Raw genomic sequence first — 14,750 nt, 5'->3', positions numbered from 1 at the left:
AAACAATGTGAGGGCATAACACATAAAACACATATACACAGAGATTTTCCCCTGGATCCCAAAATCGGGACTACCAGCTTGATTTTTCATTATGTTCCTTTCAATTTTACAATACATATTTATACATGCCAAAGCATCCAAAACCATGGACCGAAAACCATCGCGTCCAAAACCTTGTGTGAAAATCATCCACAAAACCATAGGTAGGTCCGCCCAACCTAACATAGGGTCCAAAACCAAAATTTTCTGGGGCACTGCCCCAGACCCCATAGAGTGGGGTTACCTACACCCCTCAAAACCCCTGTGACTCCCCCCGCTACGCAATTGGCGCAACGACCCCCCAGTTAACTACGTGGGCTAGTCATGGAAAGAATATAACACAACCCAATATTCTCCCACTTGTTGTTTTCTTTCCACAGGGGGCCACAAGAGAGCTTAGTCATTTATCTAGCCCTACAATGCACATTGTTTCTCTACACCAAGAGAACTTCTCAGAGCTCACAAATTTTGTCAATGCATCTGCAGTATTCTTCAAAGTGTCCACCTTTACCAGAAACACCTTTTTGTCTTCTATCGTATCCTTCACAAAGTGATACTGAACATCAATTTTCTTTGTCTTTAAATGATATGCAGGGTTCTTTTCCAAGAAAATTGCACTTTGGCTGTCACAGTCTATCCTTATAGCTCCCTGTACTAACCCCATACTTGAACACAATCTCTGCAACCAAACTGCTTCCTTGCTTGCATGAGTGGCTGTCATGTATTCTGCCTCTGTAGTTGATAGCGCCACTACAGATTGTTTCTTACTTATCCAACTGACTACACCTCCAAATAGGTTAAACACATACCCACTTGTAGATCTTCTCTGATCCAGATCTCCAGCCCAGTCTGCATCAACAAAGCCACGAATATCCAACACTCTGTCCAATCCTGGTCTTCCTTGATACCACAAACCATAATCACTAGTGCCACGCAAATACCTGAAAACCCGCTTCATTGTTGTCCAGTGCTCCTTCCCTGGTTTTAACATAAACCTGCTCAATACTCCCACTGCATGTGCAATGTCTGGTCTAGTACAGACCATCTCATACATCAGGCTACCGACTGCACTTGCATATGGAACACGGGATATGTCATCTTCCTCTTCTTGTGTCTTGGGACACTTTTCAGCAGATAACTTTACACCTACAGGAATAGGAAACTTCACCAGTTTACTATCCTACATATTAAACCTATGCAATATTGTCTCGACATACTTCCTCTGGTTTAACTAGAGCTTTCTCTTTGTCCGATCTCTTTTAATTTCCATGCCCAAAATATAGTTTGCAGCACCAAGATCTTTCATGTCAAATTTGGAGGACAAATGGGTCTTCAAATCCTATATAATTTCTTTGTCATTTCCAACCAGCAACATATCATCCACATACAAGACCAGATAAATAACACGGTCACCAATTAATTTAAAATACACACAGTGATCTGCTTTGCTTCTGGTGAAGCCAAGTCCCCGTATAAATGTATCAAATTTCTGATACCACATCCTTGGTGACTGTTTTAACCCATACAAAGACTTCTTTAACTTGCATACCAGTTCTTTCTTACCCTTCACTGCAAAGCCTTCAGGTTTCTTCATGTAGATCTCCTCTTCCAGATCCTCGTGAAGAAATGTTGTCTTCACATCCATCTGTTCTACCTCAAAATCAAAAGCAACAACAACAAATAAAAGTAATCTAATAGAAGTTACCTTGGCAACAGGAGAAAAAATATCACCGGCACCTGGGAATAACCTTTTGCTACCAACCGAGCTTTGTATTTCTCCACCTTTCCTTCTGTTATGAAACCAGCTCACCAAAAAGATAGAAAAGATAGATCAACGCCTTAGAATTCAACCTCTTCGAGGGGGCAACCTCCTTTACATTACACAAATGAACAATTCTTCGATGATAAAAATGACAAGACCTCCTTTCTATATATAGGAGTCTAAGGAGTCATAATATAATCAGAGCTGACATAACAATAATAATGTAAGGGCACAATAATAACAATAGTGGGATTCTATGGGGCACAATAGTAACAATATGGGGACTACATGGGTACAACAATATAATAAGGGGGCTATACTAATAACAATAAGGGGTTACACTAGTAGTATAAGGGCCTAACATGCCCCTCTCCTTCAAAAAGTGTTGTCCTCAACGCTTGAGTAGTTCTTGATGCTTCTGTAGAATATTCTTGTCCTCCCACGTGGAATCTTCAGTGGGTAAGTTCTTCCACTTGATGAGATACTCTAAAATTGATCGATTTCGTAGCTGTCAGGTTCTTGTTTCTATGACTGCTCCAGGTTCCAATATGATTTTTCTTTCCTCTTCAAGTTTTGGCAATATTGTTTGAATTGGGATCTTTTGCAACTTTTGAATAAGTGGCCACACTTCTTCGTCCTTCTTCCATTCATCCCTTGCTTCGTTTATCCAATCTGGTTGGATAATAGAAAATGTATGTATTGCATCTTCATATTTAGAACCAAATCAATTTTTATGGTATGAAGGGCTTTGTTCTCGTAAACAACTTGTTACATGGTCAATTTTCACGGAGTAAATGATAGCACATTATGAGGATACAAAGAGCAACACCACAACAATTGAAAAGAATAAAAGGGATTTGATACCAAATATTATGAAACCAGCTCACCAAAAAGATAGAAAAGATAGATCAATTCCTTAGAATTCAGCCTCTTCGAGGGGGCAACCTCCTTTACATTACACAAAGGAACAATTCTTCGATGATACAAATGACAAGACCTCCTTTCTATATATAGGAGTCTAAGGAGTCATAATATAATCAGAGCCGACATAACAATAATAATGTAAGGGCACAATAATAACAATAGTGGGCTTCTATGGGGCACAATAGTAATAATATGGGGACTACATGGGTACAACAATATAATAAGGGGGTTGTACTAATAACAATAAGGGGTTACACTAGTAGTATAGGGGCCTAACACCTTATGCATTTGTCTTCTTCTTGAACACCCATTTGCTGCCAATGGGTTTCCTTCCAGCTGGTAACTCCACCAGATCCCAAGCCTCATTTTTGTGCAAAGATTCCATTTCATCAGCCATGGCCTCTTTCTAGAGTTTTCCATCCTCTGAATCTACTGCTTCCTTCGCAGTTCTGGGATCATCATCAGTAATAGATAAAACGAAATTTGAACAGAAAGAAAATGGACTATACCTTTCTGGCTGCCTTCTTTCTCAAACTGATCTTCTCACACCCGTAGTTTGTGGCTCTTCATCTTCTTATTCCTCTGTTGTAGAGTTTGATTCTTCCTCCTTTAGCTCAAACTCTATCTTCTCAGATTCCTTTGGTTGGACTTCATGTTTAATAACATATTTTACCTCTCTGAACACCACATCTCAGTTGTACACAACCTTCCCTGTTACTGGGTTCCAAAGCTTATAACCCTTTAAACCATCCTTATACCCAATAAAGATGCACTTTTCAGCTTTACTATCCAACTTGGTTCATTTCTCCTTTGGAACATGTACATATGCATCACATCCAAATACCCTCAGATGTGAAAGAGAGGGTTTCTTACCAATCCATATCTCTTGTGGAGTCTTATCCTCCAATGCTGATGAAGGTGATCTATTGACTAGGTAACATGTTGTCTCCACCGCCTCTGCCCAAAATTCCTATCCTAACCCGGCACCATTGAGCATGCTTCTTGCCCTTTCCATCAATGTCTTGTTCATTCTTTCTGCAACTCCATTTTACTCAGGTGTGTATGGAGTAGTCTTCTGTTGTGCTTACCACACTTCTTACAGAATTCTTCAAATTCCTTACTGCAAAACTCTCCACTGTTATCTGCCCTCAGCATCTTTATCTTTTTCTCTATCTCGTTTTCCACCAGAGCCTTAAATTCTTTAAACATGTCAAACACTTCAGATTTCTTCTTGAGGAAATATATCCATGTATTCCTTGAGAAGTCACCTATAAAGGATACATAGTACACAGACTTACCCAGTGATGGAACCTTCACAGTTCCAAACACATCACTGTGCACAAGCTCTAATATCTGTTTGGCCCTCTTACCACTAGAGGGGAAACTCACTCGATTCTGCTTCCCACATACACAATTTTCACAGAAATCAAAATCCAGAGAGTTATTACTCATACCTTCTACCATACCTTTACCATGAAGTATTCGAAGGCCCTTCTCTCCAATATGTCCAAGCCTTTGATGCCACAACATGGTCTTCTCTCCAGAGACCACTGGATTTTCTGCTCCACTTTCAGGAACCACAAAATTGTTACACCCATCAACAACAGTGCTACCTTGCACCTTGTACAGAGTTCCAATTCGAACTCCCCGCATCAATACCAGTGCACTCTGAACCATCTTGCAGGTATCCTTCTCGAACATTGTTTTTACACCTGCATCATCCATCTTGCTTACAGAAATCAGATTTCTGGCTAATGCAGGAATATACAGAACACCCAAAAGTGTTCTAACCCTTCCACCTTGCAACTTCAACTTTACTTTTCCTAGACCAATGATTCTAGCCTTCCTGTCATCCCCCAAGAAGACATCACCACCATCATATTTCTCATACTCGCAGAACCACTCTCTATGGGGAGTGAAGTGAAAGGATGCACCTGAGTCAATCAACCATGCCTCATGATCTACATGTGTACTTGAAGAAGCCAAGTACACATCCCCACCTTCATCTGAGGTAGTTTTCGCCTCTGCAGAAGGAGCATCATCAAATCCCTTTCCTTTATCAGGAGCTTTAGATTTACATTCCCTTTTATAGTACCCTTCCTTTCCACATTTCCAGCACACCACCTTTATAGGTTTTCCTAAAGATTTAGATCTACCTCTAGATTTAGATCTCCCACTCGATGACTTATTTTTGTTTATGTTCTGGGACCGTCCTCGTACAGACAAGGCATCACCATTCTGACTCTCCATATTTTTCCGTCTCATCTCCTCCGTCAGCAAGGATGAGACTATTTCATCAAACTGCAAGGCAGTTGCATTGCTACCTATTGCAATAACCAGACTATCCCACGAATTTGGTAAAGAACACAACAAACTGATGCACTTATCTTCATCTGAAATTTTAATATCAACAGATAATAACTGACTTACCACAATATTAAATGCGTTCAGATGTTCTATCACTAAGTCTCCATCTTTCATCCTCAGGTTATACAACTTTTTCCATAGGAACAATTTATTCACCAGAGACTTAGATTGGTAAAAATTCCCTAACTTGTCCCACAAATCCTTCGACGTAGCTTCCCCTGATACATTCAGCAATACTGAATCTGAGACACACAATCATATTGTGCTCTTAGCCTTCTGATCCAACTTCTTCCATTCTTCATCAGACACTCCCGTTGGTTTAGTACCCGGATCTACCGCGATCTACTGATCTTTATCCACCAACAGATCCTCCATCTTGAGTTTCCATAACTCAAAAATGTGACCATTAAATTTCTCGATCTCTATCTTTCCACTGCTCGCCATCTTCTTTCACCACCAGAATCGATCTCGCATATCTCCCACTGAACATGTTCTACCACAGGCCCGAGCGAAACCCCTCAACAACAAAGGCGTCCCCTTGAAGCCAAAATAGCTCTGATACCAAAAGTAGGTTTTAACCCTGTACAGAAATTACCTACATACGAATTCTAAATCGCAGAAAATAAACAATGCGAGAGCATAACACATAAAACACATATACACAGAGATTTTCCCCTAGATCCCAAAACCGGGACTACCAGCTTGATTTTTCATTATGTTCCTTTCAATGTTACAATACATATTTATACATGCCGAAGCATCCAATACCATGGACTGAAAACCATCACGTCCAAAACCATGGACCGAAAACCATCGCGTCCAAAACCATGTGCGAAAATCATGCACAAAACCATAGGTAGGTCCGCCCAACCTAACATAGGGTCCAAAACCAAACTTGCACCCCTCAAACCCCCTGTGACTCCCCCCGCTATGCAATCGTCGTAATGAATGGGGGCTCCGCACCCCTTCTAACCCCCTGGTTAACTACATGGGCTAGTTGTGGAAAGAATATAACACAAACCAACACCATGTGGGAGCGTTCGCCGCATAGGTGTGCTTTTCATGCCTCCAAGTTTTCACAAAGTCGTTCCTTGACACATGTGAGGGAGCCCTGCCTTGTGCAGTCGTGCCTCATCATGTGAACTTCCTAACTCAGTTCCATCTCGGTTTTTTGTCACTCCAAGGGTACGTGGGCGGTCATGGGTGTCCGTTGGCCTTGGTGCCAACTCGGGGTCCTGACACACATCTTGCCTATGTTTGAAACAATTCGCTCTCCTCACTTCAATGGTCTCTTTCATTAGTGTGTGCATTCAACTAGCAATATGGTCACAATTTTAGTCAATAGTTGAGGTCATGAGCCTCACGGATTAGTCAACATCTGTGTTTGTGACATGTAACAAATGTTATAATATACATTCTATAATTTTTATATTATTAATTAATTAGATTATATTATTATTATTTATATATAAATAAATTCACAAGTGACGAACTCAACCAATTTTTTGTCAAATTCTTTCATAAATCTAATGGAAATATTATCAAAGGTCATAGTTTCACTTGATTGATGGGAATTTTGACCATGGATCTTTGTCCTTAGGGGGTTTTAGCCCATTTTAAGTAGACCTAGATTCTCGAAATTTCAAAAGAAAAAAGGAGTTGGCAAATTGAACTTGGTCATTCTAGATTATCTATGTAGGTTCATTCATCTTATTGCATTATATATCAATGTCCGTCCATATCCATTGTGTGGACTCATCCATCTCTATGACATGAAATTTTTCTAGAAGAAACCTTATGAGAATATTGTATTCAATGTCTGTTGCAAAATAGAAAAGAGAAATCACAATCTTCGTCCAATAATCTAGAAATGTAGATGTAACCCACCATTGGGTTTGTAGGTGCCCCCATTCTATTTTTTTTTTTATCTATATGCACTACTTGATATCTCTAAATTCTTTTTTTTATGCTATTATTGCATATATTTTAGATAAAAGATATATGGATAGTGGTAATGTGTTAGTTTTTATTTGTGTGTATTACATCAAAACGCACACACATACATATAACAAAACTAATGTTGAAGTTGGGGATTAGAAATAGAGCTAACTCTTGGGCCATGTCACTAAGAGTATTATCAAGTAGATGCAATGTGAATACATCTCTATCTTCTCAGATCTTTCCAAATTCCAATAGATTCGTGTTGGGGTTATCCCATATTGCTTGGTCCAGTCTCTGAGTGATAAATGGTGGAGCAAAGGCCTAATATCCCCATCAAATATACCATCATATTATTAACATTTTGATATAGAAACTGCAAACCAATAATAATGTTTCTAGATCATTATGTATTGCATGTAAGCAAATGCATCTAACACCAAACAAACCAGCTTATAAATCATTTCTCTAAGGGTTCCTCAAATATGGGCAATATCTACCTAGAGATAATGCATTTTTATAAAAGGAATTTATTATATTCCTACACATCATTATTGAAACATATACAATCAACTCCCCCACAAGTGCATTTGGGTGTTTTTTATAGTTCATATTCCAAGTCAATCCTCATAATCTTATAATCTTCCAAATCTAAATTAGTTATTCACAATAGTTGGTTAGGATGAAATTTGATGAGTCATGGCTTAATATTTTACTAATGGAATGTGATTATTGGGTTATATTCAATAAATAAGTATCATTGGGTCAAACAATTGGGTTGACATGATGGCATGGGGTACATGTGATTCACTTAGCTGTGAGCATTTATTTTCCAAGCATGCTCTTCGAATTTTTGCCTAGAAAATCGACGTCAAGTAGGCAAGTTAGTACATTGGTGGACTTAACAAAACCACCAATAATAAATGCACTTGTGCTTTAGTCATTCAAAAGCATGTCTGCAATTATTTTAGTATTGCATTCATATCAACCATGGTTGATGATGACAATGACGAGATTGAAAAAATCAAAAGGAGGCATTTCTATATGATAGGAATTTGGTGGAAATCCATTCTTGGTTTCTTCACAAATTGATTTCTTTTCAAATAATGAGTACTTTCTAAATATTTGCAAATATTTCAAAATACATTACATCTATTTGGTTAGGTGTATTCCATGTGGTTGTAATCATTATGGTAGATGTCATTTCTCCATCAAAATTACCCATTCAACTACCGAAATCCATAATAGAAAGAAGGGATTGAATGGAACAAACCAACAAATGGACTTGATACCCTTTGAGTGAACAAACCAACAAAATCATATTTCTCTTCATACCTTAATACACATTGAATGAACAAACCAACAATCCCTAATGTTCAAACATTCATCATGTCAACAATATTGTGAGAAAATTCATTGTATTTACTCCATTGGATTTATAACAAATTGACCTCGTGCACCTTAAATGAACAAACCAACAAAACCCTATTTCTCTTCAAAACTTAATATGCACTGAATGAAAAACCAACAAACCTTAATGTTCAAACATTACCATATCAACAATATTGTGAGAAAAATGTATTTTGTTTGTTTCTTTTATTATAAAGGGGCATCTTATTTGGGTAGGTTGGGTCACATTAAGGTAGGTAGGTTTATATGTTACGCTTATAAAAGTGATTTTGAACATCATTTCATTCTTTTATTTATAATGTTGTGCTAATTATGTCTTTGCATCCATAGAAAATGTTGTTTTATTAACCTTCACTTGATAAATGGAACCTAAGCAAGTATATGGACTAATAATTGAAGTGACGTTTAAATGTTGCTAAACATAGATATATTAATTTATTTCGAAAAAATTCTAACAACAAATGTAATGATAAAATTAGATCACAAAATCTATCACAATTATAACAACAACAAATGTAATGATAAAGTTAGATCACAAAATCTATCACAATTATACAACATTTACGGGCACCAATATATTGACATTAGCAAACTTTGTTTTTTGAGTTACAACCAATTTAAAGATTAAAAAAAAGAAAGTATTTTTTTATCAAAATTAGCACGGTAAGAAACACGATTTTTTGGGAAAAAAAAAATATAATAGTGATTGTTTATCGCATCAAACATTATTTGGTAAACCAATTCAAGTTTTGTTTACTCATAAACACGTCATTAGAAACCTATTAAATTATAGAATTCACAAAAAAAAATACATAACTGTAGTTCTCTAAGTCATTCTACTTTAGTGTGTTTTAGGAAAAGGTCAAACATAAGATTCATATTTGTCCTTTCTATCATTCAAAAACCATTCGACAATGACTAATCAAGGAGTAGATTTTGATGTATCGCTCTATTTACCAAATCTTTCCCACTAGCTTGTCATTTCTATTATTAGTTTGGAGCAATTAAAAAGGACTTTAAATATTCACTTTCACAACAACATGCATCTTAATAACTAGAAGCAATGAGTTGTTGATATTTTTTTTCAACATTTCACCGTTTTTAAAAGATCATGGTTACCTTGTTCATGATATAACTAAAAATGTTACATGATTTTGTATACTCACATTCATAATATATATTACACACAATTAACACTTAGTAGTAAGGTTCAAATTCTACTTGCTAGTATGAAATTTTTTATCAGAAGGTTAAATCTCTCATGATTCTTTCTACTACATTTGTGTATGAGCAGAAAAGAATAAATAGTGACTATAACATGAATCACTTCATGCCTGGGGTGGTGTTATGCCCTCTTGGCAATGTTATGTTCACTACCTCTCAAAACAAGGCCCTCCTTAAATTGTGTATCCCTAGATGAACGGGTAATATTTCATAGGTATAGATGGCAAAGTATTTTACTACACTTATTTTTAGAGTTGTTTTTTAATAACAAGGAATAATGGAAGTATAAATAGAAATATTTGAGGTATAACTGGAAATATTTGATCATGCGTTTTGTGTTGAAATAAGTTGTCATTGATGTCAAAGGTTGCCCAAATGAAAGAGAAAGTTACATTTTTGAATGACATATTTCAAGATATTGTTTTTAGATTTGTGATGCCCCATTTGGATACGCTATCTTTGAATGCATTTTTACTCAATTTATCTAGCTCAAATGGAAGCATAACATATATGTTTAGAAAGCTTATTCTGAGACCTTCAATGGTATATGACACTCCCTCTAACTCCTCACAATTGAGGAGAAATTTTTCTTCGAATATTCACCATCCATTCTGCCAATTTCACAAGCTAGTCCAGCTAGTGGACAAGTTGGCCCATCCAATGGAGAAGCTAGCCAAATCCATACCCTGAATGCACTATAAATAGGTGCAAGAAGGAGAATTTCAACTCATTCACTCTCGCAAGTTTAGATCTCTTCAAACAAGCGAAGAAAATGAGTTCTGAGGTTCATGCCTCATGAACTAGAAGTGAAGAGGAGTTGATTTGGAGAGGCTTTCTGGGAAGGATTTTTGGCACATTTTTGAACGGTTTTTAGCTTATTTTGGAAGTTTTTTTGTTTCATTTTTTTTTTGGCTTCTTTTGAAATGATTTTTGGCACACCTTTTGAATTTTTTTGGTCTTGGTTAGAAGGTTGATTGCAAACTTGTTCTTGAGGACCGAATTCTATCCCCTTCGAAGGCCAAATTTTAGATCTATGTAAAGGGCCTAATTTCAGGCCTGTCCTGAGAGCAATGACCAATCCCTATTGAGGCCAAATATAAGGACCAAAGTTCCGGTACAAGGAAGGCCGAACTTAGACCTATTTTGAGAGCTAAATCCAAATGTATTTTAAGGTGAGCTCTAGGTCTATTTTGAAGATTTAACATTGTCCTCTGTTGAGGAGGACAAACCATATGGAGGATGAAGAGTTCTATAGGTCAATTTCTCCTGATAAGGAGGTTGAGTTCAAGGATCATTTGTTGAGGGAAGTTTTGTTGCTAAGAAGGCAATGTTTATGAAACTGAGTGTCTGTGCGAAGAACAAAGGAGCAACTACTAGAAGGGAAGACTCTCTTTGACTAATAATGAATCTTGTACAAGCTTTAGTGCTGATAAATTAGGTAGTTGGTGTTGATAAACCAGGGAGTTGGTGCTTCCTTTTAATTGGTGTTGATAAATTTGAGTGTACTCTTTATATATATTAAGAAAAGCATTCCATGGATTTCATGTAAAAATATTTGTGATATGTATATTTATGTGATTTGCTTTTGATGGTGATTTGCTTTTGATGGAAATAATGAGAGGGGGGTGAATCAATATTTCACTTCAAATAGTTAACTATTTTAATTTTCAGATCATTAATTAGGATTAGCATCAACTTAAAACATAAATCTACAACATCATTCAACAATGCACAATAGCAAAGAAAATAGACGATATTTTTAGGTGGAAACCCTTCCAAGAGAAAAACCTTTTAATGCTTCTTAATATAGGTCTTTAAAGTTTACATCAATAAGAAGCTCCAACTTCCAGCATTCTCCAACGACAACTGGAAGGAGGTTCCAACCTCCTGATTTATTAGCTCCAACTAAAAGGACACTCCAATGCCTTGGTTTATTAGCTCAAATTGGAATGACAATTCAATACCATGGTTTACCAGATCCAATTGCAAGGACGCTCCAATACCCTGGATTTATCATCTCTGGCTGAAAGGATGATCCAACACCCTATGCAGGCTCTAACCTACCCTAGAACCACCCTGCCACCCTGAAGTGTTCTTAGGCTCCAACCTAAAGGAGACTCCAATCTCTTGCCTAGCACCACCCTGCCATCCTAAACAACAAGCTACCACTTTCCCAGAAAGCTCCAACCTTCAATTCATCCCAGTGGACCATGTTTCACAATTTTCAAACTAAATCCACTTATGCTCAAGATCAATACAAAAATAAACTACAATACAATCTCTACTCAAACAAATCTACATTTACTTGATATGTACATCAAACCCTAACTTCATAAAAATTAGTTATCTTATGCTCAAGTTTCATAAACTTGTCATCAAACATCTATCCATATAACCTCGGTTCAACAAAACTTCTGCAAAATATATCACAACTTAGACTTATCTTTAACCACAACTGCAATATCATCTAGTTCAACAATACATCCTTCAACGCCTTCAAGGTACAACAATAATGCGATAAGCCTCAACCAAGAAAATTATAGTTCAAAAATCAACTCTTCTTACTGCAACATGTAAGGCATGGCATCAATTTGAATTTACTACAACACACATATTCTGCCTCATACTTCACATTGTGATGAAACCCTAGTAGTATATTTTGTCAGACTTCAAAGGCATAATCTGGTCCAACAACATATGCTCTATATATGTATATTCATTCAGATATATCATAGATATATGATTTCTGAAATGACCCTTAGTTGATGTATATACTTCAGATGGTGTCCCAAACTTCAAAACTGGTCTTTCTATGATAACAATTTCAATAGTAACACAAGCACAACTGAACTGTCGTACCTCAGTTTTGTGTATGTATCATACCTCAGTTTAGCTGGAGTGAAGTGTGCCACTGATCAATCAAATGCTCTGCCCTTGAGGATGATCTTTGTGTCACTCATTAAGAGATGCATTTACTCTCCCGTTACAGATGTATCTTTGATTACAATCTCTGAAGAGTTCACAAAGTCTTCAACAAGCTACACCTCTACTTCAAATTTGCTAGCTCTTGAAACAAAACATTTCCTTAATCATGATGCAATACTATATGACTGCATTTTTGGAATATTCCAAATCAGACTTGATAGAATTCACATAGTAACATCCTTACTATGAGTTTGGGCAATAATTAACGCCACTTCAAAAAATCCTAACTAGTATAATGGTAACTTCAGATCTACCATTATCCAGCAAGGCAGTAATACAATGAAGATCAACCTTGACTGCTTAGAAGGCCCTTGACTATGCTACAACACAGTCCTTAATCTATGCATAACTATCCTAATATAGGGATGAAATAAGTACAACATATACATCATCCTTGGAATGATTCGTTTCTAGTTCTTGTTGACTCAACCTTAGAACAGGAAGGTACCAAGATATTGTTATGCCTCAGAACTCATATTAGACCTTTGAATGTTGTCTTAAAACCAATCAGATTTAGCCTAAAAAGGGTCAACAAAACCTCCTTGTATTTGTATGGATACGCTAACAAAGTCACAACAAATGTTGCTTAGAAAACATTTTGAATGTCTCCAAAATGCCACGGAATCAATGACAAGCTACCTCAGACTTGGGCCTTAGAGGGGTCGTAAACCCTTGCCCAAAATCTCCATTATAACAGTGAAAAGACACCAACACAAGATGAATTATGATGACCTAGCGAGTTTTGGCACAATAAAAACCTTAGATAAATGTCATAGAAGAATAAAAATATTCCTATCTCGAAGTTGAGTGACCTCATAAGTTGCTTCAAATCTCGGCGAATTAACAAATAAATGCCTAGACTTGTTTACAAAACTCGTCCAATTTTTTTTCCTTAGAATAGTTCACAAAAAGGTCTTAGTCTCCACGAAAAATCCTCATAAAAATAACCAAATATCACCGCAGACAAATCCAAGATAGCCTCAGGTGCAACGAAAAAAATAGCCTTAGGACATGCTCTAGGCCAATGAAATGCCAATAATTAGATGTATACTTTTAAGTGTAAAACATTCTTCAAATTCAATTTGTTCCTTCAGTTTTCCATTACTATTCAAGGCCTCAGAAATTGTAGAGAAATTCACATAAGATTAGAGTTCAAAATGCCCCTAAACGGTCTCAAAGGAAGGACCGAATTAGGGCTTAGAAAAAGTTGCTAAACTCCTCAAAAGTGTCAATGGGTAGCCTCAAATCTCATGTAAAATCACCCACAAAAATTGTTTCAAATCTGCCTTAGAAAAGGGGTAATATACCCATGAAAAACTAAGACACTATGCCTAACACTATGCCTAGATTAGCTTCAAAACAAGGTCGAATGCCTTAGAAATGCTCAAAATCCAAATATGCATGACTACCCTAGGCCGCAGAGATATATCAATATTTTTTGTGAAACATGGATTGAATGAGGCTAGACGAGTTATATTTATACTTGTTGAATATGAGCTATATTTATACTTGTTGAATATTCTTCTGGAGGAGGGTTGGTTGACTTGACAAAGGAAGGAAAATTCCAAATTTCAAATTTAATATTTTGGAGCGAAATACCCCATAGATAATGAGGTTGACTTTAATTTAATTTTGGATCCTTAATAAAGTTTATTTTATTTTACTTTTGACTAGAATAGTATAGGCCCTTTTTAATTTTAGATCCTTAATCAAGTTTATTTTATTTTACTTTTGACTAGAATAACCTTAGGCCCTTCTTGTTTTAGTCTCCTTGGATAATAAAAAAATGTTTGTTGCATATCCTTTGGGGCTTCTAAACCAAAAATGGGGCTTCAATCTTTGACGAGGAATATCTCCTCAACCATGAGGAGTTATGAGATGTGCTACATATCGTTGAAATCAAAACGATGAGGAGAATCAAATGGTGATGGTCATGTGATCGGAATCACTTTCCTTTAGAACCATTTTCCTCAACAAGTGTGGGGCATTTAGGGTTTTTTGTCATTTGGAGGTTCTAATCAATGTAAACTAGACAAATATTAAGAGTGTTCAAGGACCAACATTGGCATCAATGACAACACCATTCAACAACCACCCCCTT

This window comes from Pinus tabuliformis, chromosome 3_1 (assembly GCF_031772625.1).
Source record: "Pinus tabuliformis cultivar Carrire ecotype Pingquan chromosome 3_1, CPIR1, whole genome shotgun sequence".
In the NCBI taxonomy this organism is placed as follows: Eukaryota; Viridiplantae; Streptophyta; class Pinopsida; order Pinales; family Pinaceae; genus Pinus; species Pinus tabuliformis.
This window is presented reverse-complemented; position numbering follows the sequence as displayed.